The following is a 24,413-nucleotide window of genomic DNA, read 5'->3' on the forward strand; positions in this document are numbered from 1 at the left end:
TTCTTTAAAAAATTTTTTTTTCAACATTTATTATTTATTTTTGGGACAGAGAGAGACAGAGCATGAACGGGGGAGGGGCAGAGAGAGAGGGAGACACAGAATCGGAAACAGGCTCCAGGCTCCGAGCCATCAGCCCAGAGCCCGACGCGGGGCTCGAACTCGCGGACGGCGAGATCGTGACCTGGCTGAAGTCGGACGCTTAACCAACTGCGCCACCCAGGCGCCCCGCACTGTCGTTTTCTTATAAAACATAGAACCATGGGAGAGTTAATATATAAACAAAAGTGTAAATATAAGCTCTTCCTTTTTCTTCATCTGATGGCTACAGAAGTAACCGTTTCCTATAATCTGTTCCTCAATTTCTATTCTAGGTTTGTAGTGTAGGGACTTGAGGACGTACCTTAGTATCCCAGGGGCCTTGTGCTTTTTATGAATAGAGGAAGTTACAAACTGAATTCCTGTGGTGCTGGTGACTATGTCGCCAAAAATGGATTTGTTCCCTGAATGGGGCGTCTTGCTTTGATTCAATCGGGTGCGCATTTCAGAGTGTGCTGTTTTTATGTTCTTCTATTAGTTTGAAAGGAAGACATTGTAAAACATGAAGAAATATGAAAGCCACAGATCCATGTGAATACATGTAAATGTGGCCATTTGTCTGTCTTAATCTATTTACCCGCTATAAATAGATTAACCAAAGAATGGCTTCTACTTGAAGTCACTTTCCTGTAGTTGGCCCATTTGAAATAGGCCAGTATTCTACATAAAATCTTTGTAATTACATCCTTTTTAAAGCAAAGAAATTTCTTTGAAACGAAACATTGGAGGTTGGCACAGAGGGCAGAGTTTTAATTGTTTATACGAATGCAAATCATTGATTTTTACTGCTGCAATCTTGGAGCAGGCTGTTTTGTGTAGAAAATTCTACGGAAAGTTCTTGCCTAGGCTGTCTAATTTCTATTCAGAAAATCAAAAGGCTGACATTGTCTGTTATGCGTCTCTATATTCCAAATGGAAAGTTACAGCGAAAGTTCAAAATTTGTTTTGCAACAGTGGTATTCAAAAAATAGAATACACCGAGGGCCATCAAGAAGACACAGGCCAAAAAAAAAAAAAAAAAAAAGGTTCCGTTGCCTATTTTGGGTCCCTTCTTTTCAAAATAAATGAAGTAAGACTCTCTTTAAAGGGAGTCGTTCTATCTCCCCATCTTTAGAGTAATCCTCTGAATCTTGCAATGTGATGAAACAATATGCCCCACTGACCGTTATTTGCAAAACAAGTTCATCCAATGTGCCAGTTCACTCTGTTCTGAGCAGCAGAGCATTTCAGACCAGATGAACACAGGCTACTAAACTCTCTCAGAAGCAATGACTTGGGTTGTTTTCTGTGCTGGCACAGAAGAGACAAAATATTGGATAAATAACAATGTTTAGCTACTCAACCTCTCGCCAGCTTGGAGCTTAGTGTGGCAGTTACAAGACAGTGGACAAAGCAGGCGTCCTAGGAGAATTCAACACTGACCACAGCATGACCACCTTCCAACACACTTGGAGTTTCTAGGACCTAAAGAATAGGTTTCAATCCGTAGCCAGGCTAAGATCTTCAGGATGCTGGAGTCCCTGGGGTCCCCATACTTTCTCTGTCTGGGCTCGCTGACTCCCATCTGGAAGGCCTTTCCCTTCCGTGCCTGTTGACCCAAAGACTAAACAGTCTTTAAGCCCAAGAAATGAGGATATTCTTCACCCTCTCCCACTGCAGTTCCCAACCCTCCCCCCAGCTTCCATCGCTTCAGGGCGCCTCTTCGTGACGTCATCACTTCATGACATCATCACTTCATGACATCGCCACTTCGTGACGTCGCTTTGTGACGTCTCCACCTGGCTTCCGCGCCGCACCTCGGAGAGTCAGCTCGGTCAGTACGAGCCTTGCGCTCCCCGCTCTAAACCTATGTAATAGGTGATCTTCTTGTTTTCCTCCTCCCCCTCCTTTTCTTCATCTTTCTATTCCCTAAACCTTTACCATTACTTGGAATGCAGTAAGTTTCCAAGGTCCTTTTCAGTCGAATTGAAAATGTTTTTTTAAAGTATGCACATGGCACAGATGTACCTTTGCAATCAGAGCTTTAGAAATCATCAGTGGAAACGAAAGTGAGAGAGAATGATGGCTGAGTCCGCAGGGAGGGTCAGCTCGCCCTGAGAAAGGACCGGCGGGCACTCTGACCACACAGACTGGTAGGGCAGACGGCGGCCTGTCTAGAATTTGGAAACTGTTTGGTTGCTGGTTTTTTTTTTTTAAGCTATTCAAAATTTCCTTCTAATCTCAGTCTGTGTGTGTGTGTGTGTGCGTGTGTGTGTGTGTGTGTTGTGAAATGTAGGGGAAATCGTAATATCTGAAAGGAATTGTTTTAACAACACAAGGCAATTCACATTTACTCAATAAGTAAAAAGTACTATTTTGTAGATTACATGATCTAAAGAAAGAAAAACACAACACAACACAACCACAAAATCCTAACCCGTACCCGTGTCTGCATAAAAGCAAACACATGTTTTGGCAGTGGGTAAGTCAGTTTAATGTGACATTCCTGAACAGTGGAGATAAATCTGGCTAACAACAACGATAATCATACATGTTTTAAGGTGCTAAAGTGGGTCAAGCATTCAAACAAATAATGGGATACATGGGTAACCCAAGAGGGTTTTCATTTATCTATTTATTTCTTTGAGAGAGAGAGAGAGAGAGAGAGAGAGAGAGAATGAGCAGAGGAGAGGGGCAGAGGGAGAGAGAGATCATCTTAAGCTTAGCACTGAGCCAGATACAAGGCTCGATCCTGCGACCCCGGGATCATGACCCGAGCTAAAATCAAGAGTTGGATGCTCATCTGACAGAGCCAGCCGGGCGCCCCACCAAGAGGCTTTTTAGAATTGTATACCTAAGCTTTTTAGACGCTTATGTATAAAATAAAGAAAAGGGTGGGCCCGGGACAGGGAAACCGAAGGGACCCATGAAAGAAAAAGCTAGTCTTTTTTTCCCCTCTGCTTTTTTTTTTCCTGCTTCTAGTCTTGCTAGGTCCTGCACCCCCACCCTACATGTGCCTCAATGTATGTCCCGCTCATAAGGGGCAGAGTGAATGATATCTTTGGAGACTTCCAGCGCCAACAGGTAACATCTAAACCACACTGGTGGTTTGCCCATCCCAACCCCAAGGACCCCTGGCTTCAAGGAATAAGTGACTTATGATGGACACCTGGATCCTGTCCTTATTCTGATGTTCTTGGATGACTGAGAGGGCACCCGCTCCAGACCACAGTCATCAAGAAAACCCCCCGGGGCCCCGAACTCAGGCAAGCCTCACTCTCCTTCTCCTTCCTGAGTGTCCCAGGTGGTCCGTCCCTCTCTGCTGTCTATATATCTTTAACACTTTGCTTTCACCTCCTGCGGGTTCACGTTTGATTTCCGTCCTGCCCGAAGCAAGGACCCTCTTGGCTGGTTCTGTGGGAGCCCCTCTGGGACCTCGGACCCGTCCCGACTGCATCGGGCCTTGCCAAAGAAAAACTAGACCTGGATAGGAAACTGATAAAAACAGATTTTATTCAGGATTGTTGTGCTAGGGGAAAAGAAGCTTCTACATAGAACTGGGCTCAGCTCAGAATATAGGGTGGGCAAGCGGAAGGTTCGACACAAGGAGCAGGGTGGGGGCCAGTGCACGGAAAATCACTGAAACTTCGGGCTCGGGGGGGGGGTCACGGCTAAGCCGACCTAAAGGGGTTCTTGCTGAAGGCAGGTCTGGTGACGGGGCACCTGGGGGATGAGGAATCCGGTATCGAGGGTCATCAGGTATGGTCGGGGGGGGGGGCCCTCTTGCTAAACCGACAGCCGGACCAAGAGAAGGTTCAGGAGTCTGGTCGAAGTTTGGTCAAACAAAGATTCTGTTAGCCTCCGTCCCTCCTCGACGTTTCTCAGGCTCCGTCTTCCAGAGGAAAAGGTTTGTTGGAACCCGGCCCTGTTCCTGTCTCTCTCGTGCTGACTGCCACAGCCCTGCTGCCCACCTGGGTTGCAGTAGACGGCAGCCTCATGCTCCGGGCAAGCTTTGGGGTGAGTGAAGGGCCAGCTGGTTGGAAGTCAGAGATAAGAGGGTCGTGGCATTTCTTCCAGGGCCAAGCCAAAAGGGACGCGCCCGGCCCGGGGGCCAGAGCAGCGCCTGCGGGTCCAGACTAGTCAGGAATGCTGCCCAGACGGTTCCCCGGGCAGGACTCCGATCATCGCGGACGCTCAGAAGCAGCAAGCGTGGTTTGCAAAGTACGCCGGGGACCGGCGATGTTTGAGCGTCACCTCTCCAGTGGCGAAAAGGTATTGACAACCCAGACTGTCGTCTTCACGCAGTGGATGTCTCTCTCTACCAAACTCACCATCTTGCAGATAATCTGCGGCCTTTTGAGATCTTCTCAGTGAACGTCGGGGCTCAGTTGGCAGCGAAACAAGCGAAGTAGTCGTGTGGTCTGGAAAGCAGCCATCGAAAGCAAGATACTCGGGCTCAGTGAACAGAGCCTCCCTCGTCACAGTTGTGTCGGGGCTGGGAGGACGTCTTTTCTTCCGCCACCTCGCTTCTGGGATCCAGGGCCTGTGTGTTAACTGACAGCTTCAGGGGAGAAAATGCAAGGTTTCCTGACAGGTGCTGGTGGACTGGCCCAGTAACGAGTGTCCTCAGCTACCCAGAAGCAAAGATTCACACACCGATTTAACAAGAAGGGAGGGATTTTAGGGCATCGCTGCTTGGAAGGTTCCGTGAGCTTTCTGATGCTAACAGCAATAAGCAATCTGTCTCTATGACAACGGGACTAGCAGCGAACTCTCCGGAGGCAGGTTAACGGCAGCCGCAGCCGTATTTTCCGAAGGCTCTGCGGTGGTCAGACAAAGAAAGTGCAGCTAAGATTTCTTTCCGCCCAAACGTTTTCACTTTAAAATAATTTTAATGCCCATGATGCGATCCCTTAATTTGTTACATTCAACACACTCATTCAGGGCTGACGGCGTGCAAATCACCAGGCGACTCTGGGGAGGAGGTAGGTTGAATGAACGCAGCACTGGCCTTCCCAGCATTTCTGTTCTGATGAAGGCTCCGAGAAATATCCCAGGCAGCCTGAGAAGAGTCCCATCATATATTTGCTCAGAAGTGTCTCCTGAAGACAGGGGCGCCTGGGTGGCTTAGCCGGTTGAGCGTCCAACTTCGGCTCAGGCCATGATCTCCCGGTTGGGGAGTTCGAGCCCCCCATCAGGCTCGCGGCCGTGAGCCTGTCCCCGCAGAGCCCGCTTGGATCCTCTGTCCCCCTCTTTCTGCCCCTCCCCTGCTTGCGCTCTCCCCCAAAGAAATAAAGATTAAAAAAATAAAGAAAGAAATATCAACTGAGGAGTTTCCTGAGTGCCGGGCGCTGCTGGGGACACCGAGGAAGGAGCCGGGGGCAAGGCAGGTGAAAGTCCTGACCCGTGGGCTTTGCAAGGATCCAGCAGTAGAGCCCACGAGATCAAGGGAAGGAGCAGGGCCAGTGAGGGCCAGGGACAAGCCATCCACCACCGGGGGACTGTCCACCAAAGTCTAGTTGGACTTCAGGAAACACTGAAGAGAAAACCTGCACCATGAGCAACCCAGAAATCTTGAACACGGTGCTTCCGCATCCACCCTCAAAACTGTGTGATGATCTTCACTTGTTTTGGACACAGGACGGTAGCATGTGATTTTCCTGATTTTACAACCTCATGTTTTGTGGCGTCTCAGTCGCCCGTGCCTTAGGAATGAGGTAACACGTTGGAATGTACTGACACGACGTTGGGCACACAGTGGATCTCGATGAATTTTTTCAATCTGATTTAAAAAAAAAAGGCTATTTACACATTCGGCCTTGTGTTTTATCAAACTAGGATGGGGAGTCTATGGAATAGAAGGTTTGTTTTCTTACACGTGGCTTGAAAGCTGGCTCCGGAAATTTTTGCCCGACTCTGTGGTTCGCCCAAGATGAATGTGTCGCCAGGAGGCTCTGTGCCGTTTCTTGGATTCGTAAAGCTGTCCGATCAAACAGTAAGTCATTCGTGAAATTTTCATGTGAAAATTGTGACCTGCTTGCTATACAAGGACCCATGACAGGAGCCTCATCGCCCTTTGCAAAATTCGTCTTATCGGGTCGCTGGAAGTTCACGATACGCACCTTTTCCCATTAGGGGCACTTCGCCAGGCTCTCTCTCCTCCAAGCCAGGAACATGGCCCAAAGCATTTAAAAATCCCAGGCCATCCAGCTGCACGCTGCCTATGCCTCTCTGGCACCCGGCTGCTGTCCCATGTACACGCGTCCAGGCAGGCACACTCATTCGTCAGTGCTCCGGGAGGGGACAGCTTGCTCTAGCTGCTTGTCCTGGAACCCTTCCTGGGATGATGTGCAGCCACAGCAGCAGCAGGGTCTCATGCTCACATGTCCCAGTATTTGCTGATTTCCCCCCACATTAAACATTCTGGATTTTGTTTAATGTTTATTTATTTTCGAGACAGAGAGACAGAGCATGAGCAGGGGAGGGCAGAGAGAGAGACACACACAGAATCCGAAGCAGGCTCCAGGCTCTGAGCTGTCAGCACAGAGCCCGATGTGGGGCTCGAACCCACCAACTGAGAGATCATGACCCGAGCTGAGCCAAAGTCGGATACTTAACCCGTTGGGCCACCCAGATGCCCCTAAACATTCTGTTTTGACTTAAGAGAGTGAGTGCTTGTCTGCTGTGAATGTAGCCACGCTTCTGACCAGACTTTATTCCTGAAAGGGCCAGGGAGCCAGGAAGCAGCTTGGGGGTGCCCAGGGGGAGACCCACTCATTCAATACCCAGGTCTGTTCTCTGAATCCTCCTGTCAAAGTGAAGACAGCACATCTGTATGGAAATGTCCAGACCTCCACGCATTCCCTGCTGAGCTGTGGGCTGGCCCTCTGGTGCCCTGAAGGTTTTTTTCTTTCCACTTTCTTCTTCTTCTTCTTTTTTAGACAAAAGAGAATACAAATATTTAAATGCAATTTGTTTGGTGTTTCTCTTTTTGTATGGTATTGAATTGAGCTGAATTCAATTGTATATGATAATCAGGACGTTTTACAAAATCATGCAAATATTGTTCCATTTAAAAACTAAAGAATTCCAAGCTTGCCAGCACTAATGAGAATTTTAATTTTAAATACCGTAAAGAGTGAGGCCCAGATGCATAAACTCTAACTCATCAATCAAACCTCATCTGGGACTATTTGTCTTGGCGGAGGAAGAAGCATCTAAAACCTTTTGTCCCCTGAGATGGGGGGTGAGGGGTCATTTATCAACGTGACTCCCTTGATCCTCCCATGATGGTAGATTTACCATAAATAAAAACTATAAAATGAACTTTATTCTAATCAGAAACATTTAGAAATGCTTATGGCTATCTGAAGGGCTAAATATACTAAGATTTCTTGGGACCCCCACTCACCTGTAAACAACGAAGCAGCACAAGAAAGCAGAAGGGAGTGGACAAATGAGCTGTCCTTTTTCAGAAGTATTGTTTCTTCTTTTTTAATGTTTGCTTATTTATTTATTTTTAAAAGTTTATTTATTTTGAGAGCGAGACAGTGCATGTGGGGGAGGGGCAGAGAGAAAGGGGGAGAGAGGATCTCAGGCAGGCTCCACGCTGTGAGCGCACAGCCCCACAGGGGGCTCAAACTCACAAACCATGAGATCATGACTTTAGCTGAAATCAAGAGTCCAATGCTTAACCAACTGAGCCACCCAGGTGCCCCATTAATGTTTATCTATTTTTGAGAGAGAGAGAGAGAGAGTAGGGGAGGTGGGGGAGAGAGAGAGGGAGACACAGAATCCGAAGCAGGCCCCAGAACTCACAAACCACAAGAGCATGACCTGGGCCGAAGTCCTGGGCCGAAGTCCGACACTTAACTGACTGAGCCACCCAGGTGCCCCAGAAATATCGTGTCTTTCAGGGATCCCTTTTGCATTGCTGTGCTTCAAGATCATTGGAAATTTTTTTCCAAAACTTTTTTTCCCAAAGGGTAAACCAGATTAAGGTTGGTAGGATACGAGGTATTTAGTGAATCTAAGAATTTAGCTGAGTGAGGGGCGCCCAAAGATGTCCACGTCCTAATTCCTGTAACCAGTGAATGTCACCTTACATGGCAAAGGGGACTTTGCAGGCGTGATTAAATTAAAGATGGTGACCTGGGGGGATTGCCCTCAAGTGTCTGCATGTGCTCAATGTCACATGCAGATCCAGAAGGATCCACGTGGAAGGATGGCAGGAAGATCAAGGTCAGAGAGACATTTGAAGTTGCTGCACTGATGGCTTTGAAGTTGGAGGGAGGGGGCTTTGGCCCCCAAACGGCAGACAGCCTGTAGAAGCGGGAAAAAGTAAGAGATCGGATTCTTCCTTTGGAGCCTCCAGAAAGAATGCAAACCAGCACACAATATTTCTGACCTTCAGAACCAGGAGCTCATGCATTTGCGTTGCTGGAAGCCCCCAAGTTGGTGGTAGTTGGTCACAACAGCAAAAGAAAACTTGGAAGGCACGTATCTGAAATGATCCGATGACCTTTGGTAACTCTGGGAATCGCCCAGAGTTCCCCCCGCCGCCCTGACCCATCAGCACTGCCTTCTCTGTGGTATCTGTCCTGAGGAAGTGTTTGTCCTCAGTCGCAAAAGCAAATTTCAAAGACTTTCTGAATAAATTAACAATGTAGAATTCAGTGCAGTAAAGAATCTGTTAGCCCCTGAATATGATGCAGATAACCCGACTGTAGACTTTTCTGATTAGGAGGGTGGCCTGTTTGTAAGTGTCCACTGTAATGCCATGGTCTGACCAATCCCTCTCGCCAGGTGGCATTTTCTGCTAAACATATGAAGTCCTAATGAGACGGCTTGCTTTAAAGTGAGTATGAAAATGTCATGGATCCACCCTCGTCAGCTAAATTGTCAGTCCTCCGTAGTCTGAGCGATTGGGAAAACATTCTTTGTGCTACGTGAACATCAGGATTTGAAGAGTGACTTTCATTAATTACAAGAGTTGGCAATATTTATTTGCAGTTTCTGAAATCATAATAAAAATCAATGCAGATTAAGTCAATATACAAAATAATTTATGTGATTTAAGGCAAACCTAGCAGGAGATGTAAATTTCTACCAATATCTCATCCATTTATAAAGCAACGTTCATGTCCTCCGTAGTCTTTAATTTTTATTCCCAAAGCAAAGTAAGTCAGCTGTTTATTCTTGCTTCTATTCTCAAAAGGTTTATTTTCATCATTAAAAAAATTCCTCACTATGGGGCGCCTGGGTGGCTCAGTCGGTTAAGCGTCCGACTTTGGCTCAGGTCATGATCTCATGATTCATGAGTTTGAGCCCCACCTAGGGCTCTGTTTTGACAGCTCAGAGCCTGGAGCCTGCTTAGGATTCTGTGTCTCCTTCCCTCTCTGCCCCTCCCCCACTGCTCGCCCCCCCACTCTCTCTCTCAAAAATAAATAAATGTTAAAAAATTTAAAAAAAAATTCCTCACTCTGTCAAAGTACAAATGATCGTTTGATAAGTTATTAAAACCCACTTTTCCAAGCTTTACATTCTAAAATAATTTTTAAAAATTTTTGTGAACGTTTATCTATTTCTTGAAAGAAAGAGACAGATAGAGCACGCACAGGGGAGGGGCAGAGAGAGAGGGAGACACAGAATCCGAAGCAGGCTCCAGGCTCTGAGCTGCCAGCACAGAGCCTGACCCAAGGCTCAAAGTCGTGAACTGCAAGATCATGACCTGAGCCGAAGTCAGACACTTCACTGACTGAGCCACCCAGGCACCCCTAAAATACTTTTATATATGAAAAGTAAAACACACCCTTTCATAGTGATGTTTTATAGAAATACGGAGCCCCCTTTGGATATTATGGCCAATATTATGCCAAACAATAGCACATTTTTGTGCAGTTCGGAGTTTTCCAGGCAAAACACTCAGGTGCTGGCTGGATCTCTTATAGCTTAGTCTCTTACAGCTTAGCCTGTGACACTTTGATTTGTAATAAGCGATATACATTTGGTCTTTGTCCTGTTTCTGGCGCAGAGCTCCTAAAACTCTTAGAATTTCCTGGGTAACAACAACAGAAGGGTGTAGTTTGTTGTATTAATGAGGTGACTTTGGAAGACACCTTAGGATGGGGGCTGGTTGCTAGGGGAGTCAACTTTCAGTCCCACCCCACCCCCCTTCCGGAGAGAGGAAAGGGGCAAGATGTTGGTTTGCCAATGGCCAACGGCTTAGTCAATCACCCCTATGCCATGAAGCCTCCATAAAAACCCAAAAGAATGGGATCAGAAGAGTTTTGGGGTTGGTGAACACCTGGAGGTTCAAGGAGATTCAAGGAGATTCAAGGACATTCAAGGACATTCAAGGACATTCAAGGAGTGCCAAGAGAGGGAATAGACGCTTCACTCCTTTTCCCACACCTGGCCCCACGCTCTCTTCCATCTGGCTGTTCCTGAGTTCTGTCCTTTTATAAATAAAAATAAACTGGTGATCTAATAAGTAAAATGTCTCTCTGAGCGCTGTGGGCTGCTCTAGCAAATCAATCAAACCCAAAGTAGAGGTCAAGGAAACCTCTGATTTGTAGCCCGACAGTTGGAAGCACAGACTGGGGTCCGAAGACCAAGGAGGGGTCAGCGGAACGTCTGCTGCGTAGCCAGTTGGTCGGAAGCACAGGTAACAACCTGGGCTTTTGACTGGGGTCTGAGGGGTGGGGGGCAGTCTTGTAAGACCGAGCGCTTAACTTGTGGACTCTGATGTTAACTCTGGGTAGACAATGTCACAATTAAGTTAAATTGAGTTGAATTGTAAGCCAGTCAGCTGGTGTTGGAGCATGGCTCTTTGGAGGTGTGGGGAAACCTCCCCCCTTCCCTGCGTACACTCCTTGAAATTGGGTCGAGGAACCTAATTTAGTAAGTCCAAATCATTTCAATGCCACTAGAGCTTAATGCGCTTGGTACTGAGAAGGGCAGCGGAGAGATCACACAGCCCAGGATGGAGGCAGCGTTCCTACTCCTCAGAGGTGTCTTATCAGCACCTCCACGACCAGAGCCTTGCCTGGCCGGGCATCTCCAGCACCATCATGCTGCCCAACTACAAAGGTTCACACGCACAAGCACACACACGCTTGCTATCATTTATAGCGTATGTTGGAATTACGTTCAGTTTGCATAATAACCCAAACTGTGGCCCTATCATAGAAGAAGAACTAAAACTCAAGAGAATGAAAAAAACAAGCCGCGGACTGGGAGAAAATATTGGCGAAAGACACGTCTGACCAAGACTGCTATCCAAAATACACAAAGAACTCTTGAAATGAACCATAAGGAAGCAAACAAACTGATTTAAAAATGGGCCAATGAGGGGCATCTGGGTGGCTCAGCCGGTTAAGTGTCCAGCTCGCTTTTGGCCGAGGTCGTGATCTCACGGTTTGTGGTATCGAGCCGCACGTCAGGCTCCAAGCTGTCAGTGCGAAGCCTGCTTGGGATTCTCTCTCGCCCTCTCTCTCTGCTCCTCCCCCACTTGCTTGCATGCATCCTCTTTCTCTCTCTTTCTCTCACTCTCTCAAAAATAATTAAACTTTGATTCTCTCTCGCCCTCTCTCTCTGCTCCTCCCCCGCTTGCTTGCATGCATCCTCTTTCTCTCTCTTTCTCTCACTCTCTCTCTCTCTCTCAAAAATAAGTAAACTTTTCAGAATGGGCCAACAACCTTAACACACACCTCACTAAGCAAGTAAGCATGTGAAAAGATGCTCCACACCACATGTCATCAGGGAGATGCAATTTAAAACAATGAGGTACCACCACCCACCTATTAGAACGACCCGAGTCTAGAACACTGACCACGTAAGTGTCGACAAGAACGCAGAACAACAGGAATTCACATTCGTTGCTGGTGGGCACAGCCATTTTAGAAGACGGTTTGTCTGTTTCTTACAAAATTAAACCTACTCTTACCATACGATCCTGCAATCGTGCCTCTTGATTATTTCCCAAAAGGAACCGAAAGCACGGCCACACAAAAACCTGCGCGAGGAGGTTCAGGGCAACTTTACCCATAACTAGCCCAAACTTGAAGGCAGCCAAGATGTTCTTCAGTAAGTGAACAGAGGGGATAAACTGTAGAACGGCTAGACGATGGAATATTACTCAACGCTGAAAAATGAATGAGCTGTCACATCGGAAAAAGACATACAGGACCCTTAAACGCATATTATTAAGTGAAGGAAGCCAATCCGATTCCAACCATGTGACGCTCTGGACAAAGCGAAACTATGGAGACAGTGGAGAGATCAGTGGTTGACAGGGCTTCTGGGGGAGGGAAGGATAAATAGGTAGAGAGCCCAGAGGATTTTTAGGACAGTGAAACTACTCTGTATAATGTTTAATGGTGGGTATGTGTCCTTACACATTCATCCAAACCCACAGAAAGTACAAGAATGAACCCTAAAGGAAGCTCTGGGTTTGGGGTGATTACCATGCGTCAATGTAGGTCCATCAGTCATAATAAATGCCCCACTCTGGCGGGACAGGTTGATAACCAGGGGAGGCTGTGCATGTGGGAGGGAAGGGAATCTCCATCTTCCTCTCGATTGTGGTGTGACCCTCACGCTACTCTAAACAACAAATAAGGAATAGTTTTGAAAAGAGAAAGAAATGTGTTGCTGGTATGAAGTAAATAAATTGCCTTTCTGGAAAAACAGACTCTTGAGGACACACCGCAGGTGTGTGTTTACGGATATGTGGGCAGCCATTAAATGCCACGGGTTGATTAAATGGACCTAGAATCCTAGAGAACATCTGCCCGACACAGCCTCGCGTCCCCCACGCATGTGTTACGGAGTATAGTTATGCACATATTTTCTCCTTTCCTGCGATATCTTCCATCCCAGTTGAGGCAGGGGGGAAATGTGTTCAAAGCACAGGGGCTCTGTGCCACGCGTTCTGCCCAGAGCTTCCGGCACAGAAATTAAAATATCAACGTCGTGCGGTAGACGGTTTGGTTATTATTTCACAGCTGAAAGAAATGGAGGCTTGGGGAATTTAAGGTGACTGGTCAATATCGTATAACCAGTAAGGAGTCCAGCCGCTGTGATGCTCTGGTTCATCTGATTCCAAAGCCTGGGCTCTTTCGGCCCTTGGAGTGACTTTCATTAACTTTCGTGATCTTCGTCTCCCTTCCCTTTTATTTCCTACCCGGCTAAGATGAGGTCTTGTTCCATTGCTGCTGTGAACTTATTACTTTAGAATAGAACAAAATAAGGTGCCAGAAATGATTTGCAGAACACGGTCTCCTTGCTTTTCTCCTTGTAATGTATGAGCAGAAGAATAAAATAGGCTCAGCGCTTCTGGGGCCGGAGAAGCATTTGGGGCTTTGGGAAGGGGGGGGTGGTGTTGGAGAGCAGAAAGTTACAGAACCACGTCTGAATCAAGAGGCTGCCAGCCTGGGTTGGGACGCAGGGCTTCAATTCATTATACTCTCCTTCTCCCGAGTCTGAGTCTGCGATCGATTGTCGTAACTCAAGGTCCGTGCGAAACTGCACCACCTTAGACAGAACGTGGGGGTCCTTCCACCCCCCCCCACCTCCACCCCTTAGCCCTTTCGTGATGGGCTGCTCTCACCTCTTGCTAATATTCTTCATAGGGACCAGGTATGGTTTGCCCTTCTGAAAAAGGTTTTCTTCCCATTTTATCTGAGCAGGTCTGACATAAAGTTAAGCTTAACTCTCAGGAAGTGGGCTAATTACAATCAGAGGTTTTAAGTCGTTTTGAGATGAGAGTTCCTAGAAAATGTTCAGTCGTCTGTTCTTTCTTTGGGACAGCTGGTTTTCACAGTGAGAAGTTTTTTTTTTTAATTTTAAGTCTTTTTTTTTTTTTTGAGAGAGAGACAGTGAGAGCACAGTAGGGGAGGGGCAGAGAGAAGGAGCCACAGAATCCCAAGCAGGCTCTGTGCCCTCAGCACAGAGCCTGGGCACGGGCCTCGAACTCACCAACCCACGAACCGTGAGATCATGACCTGAGCTGAGATCAAGAGTCAGACGCTTAACCGACTGCACAACCCAGGAGCCGGGAGAAGATGTATTTTTAAATCATAAGTGAGGAGAACTGGGGTTCCCAGTCTGGAGTAAAATCCCCTGCGAGGACATCATCCGGGGAGCCCTGTGCCAACTGATTCAGGCAGAGGAATAACATTCCTCCTGAAATAATGTAGCATTTTTATCCTCCATGGACCATCTTCTTTTTTTTTTTTATTTTTTTTTTCAACGTTTATTTATTTTTGGGACAGAGAGAGACAGAGCATGAACGGGGGAGGGGCAGAGAGAGGGGGAGACACAGAATCGGAAACAGGCTCCAGGCTCTGAGCCATCAGCGCAGAGCCTGACGCAGGGCTCGAACTCACGGACCGCGAGATCGTGACCTGGCTGAAGTCGGACGCTTAACCGACTGCGCCACCCAGGCGCCCCTGGACCGTCTTCTTAAGAATGAGATGGAAAAGAGATTTCCCACGCCACTATTGAGAGGGTTTTTGCTGGCCCATCTGTTCACCGGGGATGCCGTCGGAAGCAGCCACAGGGGAAAAGGCCACTTGGGATTTACCGGCGGGGCCGCGGCTACTGGCAGGAACCGGAAGTGGTGCTGAAATTTCGTGCTTGGGGATGAACACCCTCCATCACATCATCGCACCGCGTGAAATTAAAGTGGGAACACGAGCCCTCCTCGTATTCTGACGCGGACCCGGGAGTCCAGTGTCTGGCGTTGTGAACGTTGCCACTCCGGTCCTGTCTGCAGCTTGTTGGGTCTGCAGACTCGCAGGAGATTCATCACACACTCCCTGAGTACACCCTCCGTCCCCCGAACGTGCATGGTGCTCACCGCGTCCACCCCGAAGAGGACGCGGGCTTTGCTGGAGCCACGCGAGGTCCACGCGCACTCAGGGGAGCAAGGGCCTTCCTGAGGTTGTCCCCTTGATCTCCCGAGGGGTCTCACTTGGAATAAGAAGATGGCACTCGGGGGCACTGGGTGGCTCAGTTGGTTAACCATCCAGCTCTTGATTTTGGCTCAGGTGGTGATCTCACGGTCCGTGAGTTCGAGCCCCTCGTCGGGCTCCGTGCTGACAGCTCAGAGCCTGGAGCCTGCTTCGGATTCTGTGTCTCCCTCTCTCTCTGCCCCTCCCCTGCTCATGCCCTATCTCTCCCTGTCTCTCAATAATAAAATAAACTTAAAAAAAATTTTTAAAGAAAAAAATAATGCAAATACACTATTTTGATGGAAAACTACAGATTCCCGTGAAGAGAAAAAAAAAACCCAGAAATGTGCATATCCTTCTCCCTCCAAGTTGTCTTCTGTCACTGGTTTGCTAAGACTGTGCTTCCACAAAACGTTAAAATCAATCAGAAAGTGCTTGGCGTCGTTTCTCCAGAAGGAAATAAAGATTATTTCGGGGGAGTGCTGGAGGGGCCTCCCTTTCACAATTTTGATTGGATCAGAGCCTGAAGCGACAAGTGTCCACACCTGGTTTATGCTTAAATGGCTTAGAGATTGAGACCCGAGTAATAAAATGCATTCAGAAGCCGTGAGCTCTTTGGATGATGCTCAAGAAGGCACATGATGAGGACACTGTACATAAAGTGCTTTTTTCGCCTCCTTCAAAACGCTTTTCTGTTTCTCCGCATGTAGAAAGGGCACAAGTCCTCAGCGCTGGGTGGGCCATCGTGTGCTCTGTGGATGCCCTGCGTGAAAAGCGATAGAGATTTTGAACCACAGACTTCCCTGAATCAGAGTGCCTGGAAGGGCCCGGAGAGTCACCATCGGAGTCGCAGGCCTCCACCATCCGTCTGTCTTCCGGACTCGTGCAGTCCGCCACTTTGGTGCACATCTGCATTACCCGCCAAACTTGAAGTATCAGATGTCTGGCCTGCAGAGCTCCAGAGAAGGCCACATGGATCTCGGGCTTTCGTTTTGTGTAAGAGACCCTGCACATGGTTCTGTGATGCCCTCATTCTGCCGTGCGTGTCTCAGAGCTCCAGGGCCCGGCCTCCAGCGTGCCTCTTCCAAGCTGTGTCGCTGAGCCTCTTGGAGTTTTAGCTTCTCCACGCGAAGCACAGGCACAGATATGCCTGCCCTGGCTCTCTTCCGTGTGATCACCTGGGCGAAGCCGCCTTGCCCAGTGCCTCATGGGAATATTACAGAGCATGTGATTCAAGGCCTCGTAACTCGGCCTCAGCTGTGGCCAGGAACCATCTCTGGGCCTGGAAGCAGAACAGAAAGGATGCTTTTGCAGAGGTGAGAGCCAGGCTGGTGGGATCCTGACTTGGCACAGTCTCCTGTGGCCAGCCTTCTGGCCTCACTTGATAATGTCCTGTGTTTGTTCTTCCAGGTCCCCTGCCTGGAATGCCATCATCTCTTCCGGTTGGGAGAGGTCTTTCTCTCAACAGTATTAAAGGCCGTTCTGGGTGGTTCAGTCAGTTAAGCGTCCGACTTTGGCTCAGGTCACGATCTCATGGTTCGTGGGTTCGAGCCCTGCATGGGGATCTGTGCTGATGGCTCAGAGCCTGAAGCCTGCTTCGGATTCTGTGTCTCCCTCTCTCTCTGCCCCTCCCCTGCTCATGCTCTGTCTGTCTCTCAAAAATAAATAAACATCTAATGGCTATTCTCAGACACCAAGTTCTTGCCTCTCTTTTTTCCTTCTCATCTGTCTTCTAAATCTATGCCTTTTAATTCTCCAAGTATTCTGTAGATCCCAACACATCCCAGTGTAGACACTGGCTTATTTATCTTTGTATCACCTGTAAGGACTGGTTGAATTCTGGAAGCGGGTGACAAGCAGATGGCCATTGAACACTCCCCTGGATGGAGGGCTCTGAAGGCGGCCCAAGGCATCCTGGCCATGGGCGGGACACTGATGGCACCCCCACACTATCAACACAACTGTGGGCAAAGCAGTCAACGTAGAAAGAACAGCAGAACAGTGCCCCCAGTTATCAAAGGAGCTCCCGTCCTGGAATTTGGATACAGTGTAAGTTTGGAGAGGAGTGTGTTTTTCCTTTTGCTTTTGCAATGGACTAGGCCACAGTCACTGTGGAGGCACCTGTGGTTTCTCCAAAGGCTGGATAGGACGAGGCGCATGAAAATGTCGGAGGTGGATGCAGGAATTCGAAGAGAAAGCGGAAGGCTGGGAGTGGGGCCGAGGGAGTGTAACTGGCATGAAACCCATCCCTAAAGAGCTGTGTGTCGATCAATTCACTCCCACTTTACCATTAAGTCATGCCCTGCTTTTAGGAGTTACGTATGACCTCCTGACCAGAACCACCTGCTGACCCATCCAGAGAAGATATGTTACCTGGCTGCCGCCAGATAAAACCTGCCAAAGGGACAGAAACGGGGTACGAGCTGCGGATGGCTGTGACGTGCAGGGTGCCCCCCCTCATCTTGCCCTGGGCACCGAAGCAGCGTCCAGAAGACCGGAAATTAGATCGCCCCGAGTCTCTGCTCCAGAGAGGCCAACAGCGTCCCCCACACAGGCTGAGAAGTTTTGTTTGTTTCAGAAAACTTACCTTTTTTCACTGTTTGAAAACCGATGCTTGCCACCCCTTAAGCGTCCACCTTACTTTGTGGGATCGTTTTCCTTTCGTGGCGGGACGGGGAAGGTTTTGCGCATGGGTACGCAGGGAGGACTTCAGGCTCTCACATTTTCATTTAGAGCCGGATGAAGATGCAGGTTGCCAGCTCCCGGACTGCCCAGACTTGGCTTGCCGAGAGATTTCTTTTCAATGGCCTGGTTCCTCATCCTGTAAGCCATACGCAGAATTAGATTCCGCCTCCCACCTCCTCGCTTCTCTGCATCTTTTCTGATTCTGCGCTTTGGATGCTTGACCCTGCTGTCTTTCTGGTTGATTGTCAACTCAGAGACAAGGTACTTGTAGCTGGGGGCTGGGGGGCAGGCAGGGACATAGGGAGGCTGGCCGCAGGGTCCCTCACACTGTTCTCAGTTATGGGGGCTGGCACAGTCCGGAGCACAGGCGTGACCGAGACCTTGCCTGGCAGTGAAGAGGGAAAGGGTTAACATTAGGCAGGGAAGCATCAGGGACCCTCAAGGGATGCCGAAGAAACAGCCTGGGGTTGGAGGGAAAAAAAAAAAAAAAAAAAAAGGATAAACGTATTCCAGACCTGCCCGAGCTGGGTACCATGCACGAGTGTCACAGACTTGCTGATAAAGTCCCAATCAAAAGTCAGGGACAGAAATCCCCAGGGGCCACCCACTACTGCAGTACCTTACGGACGTCGCATCAGCCCACGAATCTCTCTGTTGCCATTTGTCAACAAAAAGGTGGCTTGAAATAATGGTTAATTTTGTCTGTCTCAAAGTTTTCTTGGATTGTTGGCCTGCTTTTGAGACATTAATAGAAACAAAAGGTAGACAAAGGTGGGTTTTTTTTTTTTTGTCTCTTTTGTCTGCCCCAAAATATGGAAAGAACTATGAGTTTTAACCAAAGGGGCAGGACGGCACGCCCTTTCGAGTTGTTCTGCTCCAGCCTTGGTTAAAATTGCCCCTGCTTTGATCCGAGGGCCGGGGAGACGGTGGTGATGTCCTCACTGCTGGCCTCCAAACCCTGCACATTTGTGGGGTTTCTGTTTAGCCAGGGAAGCGTGCCATACAAAGAATGGACGCCACAGAAAGGGCTTTTGCTGGGAGGCTTTTCAAAATAATACGTATGTTTTTGAGGTGACCTGAAACGATGCAGTGTTTCTGTTGAAACAGACTCTTAATGAGACAAAGAAGCCGGAGGTTCTGGGAATGAGCAACTCATTAGTTATCATGGGGGCTGGGGTCCTAGAGGGGGCCTCCAGGTTCCTACTGGGGCCGAGGTACTTCCAACCCAAGATCTTAATTGGGACTATGACTGTCCCATTGAGGAATGATACCCCCACCACTTGGAAGCTTGTGTTCTGGAAACATTATTTGTCTAAGGTTAACGGTTAAATTATGCTAAATTAGCCACTATTTTACAAACACCGAACGCGAGTCCGATGGCCTTCCTGGAGAGGTTGAGGGAGGCTCTCCTGACTATATGTCTATCTCCCCTGACGCCCCTGAGGCTGAGACAATTTTAAAGGGCAAATTTGTCACTCATTCAGCCCTAGATACTTGGAGGAATCTGCAAAAACTGGCCCTTGGCCCAAAAGGGACCCTGGAAAAGCTCTCACGAGCTGCCAGTCGGGTATATCACCACCAAGACCAAGAGGAAAGAACAGACTTAAAAAAAAAAATCTGAGGCCTTAGTTGTGGCCTTACATACTATGTCAGACCCGACTTCCCGAGGTCCTGGCACCAAATGCCAATTATGTGGCCGTTCAGGGACTGGAAACAAAAATGTCTTCAGAAGGAACAAGGGAAGTCAAAGCCCTATAAGCCATGCCCCCGAGGTGGAGACCATCCCTGGATGCCTGAATGCCCTTGGGGACCTCTATCTGCGAGGGCTCAGGTAACCAGTGTCCCTGAAAGGGACTGATAGGGCCTGGGGCTCTTTGTCAACTGTCAAGTCAACTGTCTGTTGGGAAACCTAGAGCCTCGAGTAACTCTGGATGTAGAAGGAAAACCAGTTGATTTCCATCCTGATAGCCGAGCCACATTTTCTGTCCTCCTTTCTTTTTTTTTAATTAAAAAAAAAATTTATTTTTGAAAGAGAGAGAGAGTGTGAGTGGGGGAGCGGCAGAGAGAGAGGGAGACACAGAATCTGAAGCAGGCTCCAGGCTCTGAGCCTGACGCGGGGCTCGAGCCCAAAACCGCGAGATCATGACCTGAGCCAAAGTTGGACGCTTAACCGACTGAGCCACCCAGGCGCCCCCCATCTGTCCTCCTTTCCACTCCGGGCCAACTATCCCAACGCAGCATAACAATTAGAGTCTCCAGAAAACCTACGACCAAATTTTGCTCTCCGCCCCTGGGATGCATAGGGGGAAACCCAAGTTTTCTCGTTCTTTCCTGATAATGCCAGAGCACCTTACTTCCTTGCTAGGAAGGGACATTATAACTGAATTAGAGACTATATAGTACTACCAACTCCAAGAGAGATAAACAATTGTGTGAGTTTTGGGGAATTACTGGATATTGTAATGACTGGGGTTCGGAAAATAGCTCACCCACTATGTCAATTATTAAAGGAGACTCAATCCCACCTACTCTCCCAAGGAAATAAACTGGGGCCTGACTCACAGACACTGTCTTCAGCCCTCAGGGTGGTTATACACAGAGGAGGGGCAACTATTATTGCCGAGCTCACAGTAGAAGATCATTAAAACCCAGCATCAGTTCTCTCGTAGAAAAAGTGCTAAAACTTATCAAACGATGCTCACGGGGGAAAAAGTGGTCAAGAACCGTTCAACAAGTAGAATCGGCCGTGAAGTTGTCTCAGAAACAATCCTCTCAACCACAAACTTGCGCTCCCGGGCACTCAAGGAACTGGAGGCTCTCCAGGGAAGACTGACCTTTCGTTTTCGCTCCTATACCAAGGTCAAAGAAATGCCAACATCTGTTGGCATGGGTTGATACATAAAAAGTCAGGGACGGAAATCCCCAGCGGCTACCCAGTCGGGACCCCTGTCACTCTTGAGAGCTTTATGCTTTCCCTCGATAAACTCTATCGCTTTGCTCACTCTCTGTGGTCGAGATTCATTCTTCGACCCTGTGACACAGGACCAGGGTCTCTCTCCCACTCCTGTAACAGCAGGAGCGTCAGAAAACACCCCACCGCAGCCAGTGATGCTTCCGGGGGTTCCAGAAGGGACTGGAGAAGCGGACAACTTAGATCACAGCTCAGGGCAGCTCAGAGACGGACACTCATGGGTCGGGACTTGGCAAAAGGGCAGGGGGACAGAGAGAGGGAGAAGGAGAGGGCGAAAAGAGAGCGAGGAAATGGTAGAGAGGCTAGACTAGAACGTGAAAGCCAGGGCACACACCCGTCAGGCTGTGGATGAAGCTGGATGAGGTTTTCCATCTTGACCTCTGTGGTCAAGATTCAAAAGCACTGACGTGACCGTGCTCGTGTTCCGAGCAGGATGGGTGTCTGGAGCCTGGGATTCCTGCTAAAAGCCCGGGGGTCCCCTCCCGGAGAGTGCGGTCCCGGTAGGGCTGGTCCTCTAGGTGTGTTCCCCTGGGGGAGTGGAGACACAGGACGATGCCTGAGCCTCAACTCCCTCCATCTGCACGTCTGCTACGTCGGCTTGTGGTGATCTTGGAGTCCTTTGGGGCCTCGACGGTAAAGGTAGCATAGAAAATACGGAGTGTCCACTTAAATTTTGATTTCAGATAGACAGCAAATACTGTTTGGGTACAAGTATTTCCCACACAGGGGCGCCTGGGTGGCTCAGTCGGTTAGGCGTCTGACTTCGGCGCAGGTCATGATCTCGCAGTTTGTGAGTTCGAGGCCCACATGGGGCCCCTGCTGTCAGTGCAGAAGCTGGAGCCCACTTTAGATCACCTGCCTCCCTCTCTCTGTCCCCCCCCAAAAATAAAAAAAACATTAAAAACAAACATTTCAACAAACATTAAAAAAATAAAGATTTCCCACACAGTATCTGAAATATACCTGTATTCAAAGGAATATTTAATTGGGTGATCTCTATTTTTAAAAAATTTTTTAGCGTTTATTTTTGAGAGAGAGGGAGAGAGTGTGTGTGAACAGGGGAGGGGCAGAGAGAGAGGGAGACCCAGAATCGCAAGCGGGCTCCAGGCTCTGATCTGTCAGCAAAGAGCCCGACACGGGGTTCGAACCCACGAACCACGGGATCGTAACCTACGCCAAAGTTGGATGCTCAACCGACTGAGCCTCCCAGGCGCCCCATGGGTGATCCTATATTTTTATTTGCCAAGTCTGGAAACCTGCTCAGAGGACAGCCTCTTCGGCCTGCAGACCCACAAATATGGTGGATACTGGCCACAGATCCCAGATTTGCCAACTACCCGCTGTTAGAGGATACGTCCTGATTTCGGTTGGGCAAACATTAGGTTGGATGTCAGGCAGCCAGCTAGAGGCGGATTTTCAAAGGGACTCTCATCCGCCTGGCCTGGGCTCTTACATCGGTCCTATTCCGAAATGCATTTAGGTGGACTCGGAATTCACACGAGGGGCTCAGAAGACCCTTCCAGAAGTAGCGTGTCTCATGGTGATGCAAGATGGGCCTCAAACCAAGGCGCATGGGAGCCCGTGGGGAACAAATGAGGCTCTTCCCAAGCAGAAGGAAACACTCGTTAGCCCCTCCCCTTTTTTTTTTTTTTTTTTTTGCACGGGCCACATGAAAACAGCAAATGTTCACTACACAGTATGGCTCTGGGGTCTCAAGACCCAAGAAGCTTGGAATAACACCGCCAGTCTCCACAGCCAATATTTTCTCCAGAACTTTTATTGCTGTTTCTACTTCATGGAGCTCTTGCAGTTTTGGACCGTATTTTACAACTCAGATAACCCCCCATATATCTGTAGAAGGAACCGTGTGGATGTGGTCCATGGCATTTTCTCCCCCTCTTTGGGGAAAACTGTAAAAATAGTATTTTCTTTCTACAGGGCTTTCAGTGTCTTCCTACCTATTTGGGATAAAATTGCATTACCTCGCACAGCCTGGGAAGCCCGTTTCCAGCTGTGTCTTTCTACCTCTCGGGTCCGTCTCTGCTGCCCTGGCTTGAAGGTCCACAAATGCCACGTTCTCCCGATGCCTCACTGACCTGCATGCCGGTCACCTCTGTCTGGGGAGCCCCTGCCTTCCACACACCGGCGAGATAATGTACGTTTAGTTTCCCAATCTCTCCTCCATAAATCCTCCCCGTTGTTACTGCTATTATTTTTCACGTTTTTGGAATCTATGCCGACTCTGCCTTCCCCTCTGCATCATTTCAATTACCCAACATAAAATGAACACATAGAATCCACAGAAAAAGAGAACCATCACTTACTTAACTCTGATGAAGGACCACATTACATGAGGATTTCTTCAGGGCAGACATCGTTAGAGAATTAGCAACGATTTCACTCGTTAAAGCCCCAGAAACCCTATATTCTCGCATTCCCTCGCCGTGCTGTCATGTTCGATGTGCTTTCTTTTTAGTCAACTTGATTGCAATTTAACCCAGTTAGAGGTAAAGGGAATGGGAGGATCTCGGATTTTCTCAGCTGTTGGCTGCTGTTCATCACTGTTTGCTCAGGAGGCAGGCTGTCCCCTCTCAGGACAGCCCAGGCATGTGCTAAGTCTTAGGGTCTGCAGATGAGAACACAAATTATTTAGGAAGTGTTTTAGGCAGAGTTGATACCTTTGGCAAAGAAACTAGCAAGGAAACAGAACAACCAATGGACACGGGGACACGGGGTCAGTGTGTTCCTTCATTTGAAATTGCAAAGGTGTCAGAAGGGAACATGAAATACACATTTTAACAGCAAAATCCTCATTATGTTCCATGGATCACCTTCCCGCGTTTGTCCTCCTGCCAGTAAGTTTCACTTCGCTTTTGCATTTTCTGCAACAAAGTAGATTCTTTCTCGTTTCTACATAGCCTTGTTAATTACCACAGCCTAGGCTTTGCTTCCTAGAATTTTGTTGTTCAACCACCGTAGATTTAATCATCTTGCTATACTTGAATTGGGAAAATACATAGAAGCTGGCGTTCTACGGGAATCATTTCTGAAAGTGATTTTTATGTGTGAAAGATCGGAAGCATTTTATAGTTCTTGACGTAAATATAGCCAATTGATTTTCCCCCAAAACATGTTTGCAAGTTAAAATGTCACCAGAAGCTCTCTCCCTCTCTCTGATTCTCCCCCACTCATTCTCCTGGTCTCTCTCAAAATAAATAAACACACTTCAAAAAAAAAAAAAAAAAGGCAGGGGCGCCTGGGTGGCTCAGTCCGTTAAGAGTCTGACTAGTGATTTTGGCTCAGGTCACGATCTCACAGTTTGTGAGTTTGAGCCCTGCATCAGGCTCTGGGCTGACAGCATGAGCCTACTTGGGATTCTCTCTCTCTCTCTCTCTCTCTCTGTCTCTGTCTCTGTCCCTCCTCCACTCCCTCTCTCACTCCCTCTCAAAATAAATAAATAAACTTTAAAATATCACCAGCATAAAAAATAAATTAAAATAAATTAAATAAATAAATAAATAAAAATAAAAATAAATAAATAAAACTTTTTATTAAAAATTTTTATTAAAAATTTATTAAAATTTTTTATTAAAAATAAAAAATAAAAATAAATAAATAAATAAATAATAAAATATCACCAGCAGGACACGACTATTCCAGTTTCACTTTGACCCTGAAATTATTGATGGGGGGCGGGGGGAGGCATCCTCGTTGTAGCTATAAAA

Source organism: Prionailurus bengalensis, chromosome D4 (assembly GCF_016509475.1).
Source record: "Prionailurus bengalensis isolate Pbe53 chromosome D4, Fcat_Pben_1.1_paternal_pri, whole genome shotgun sequence".
Classification (NCBI taxonomy): Eukaryota; Metazoa; Chordata; class Mammalia; order Carnivora; family Felidae; genus Prionailurus; species Prionailurus bengalensis.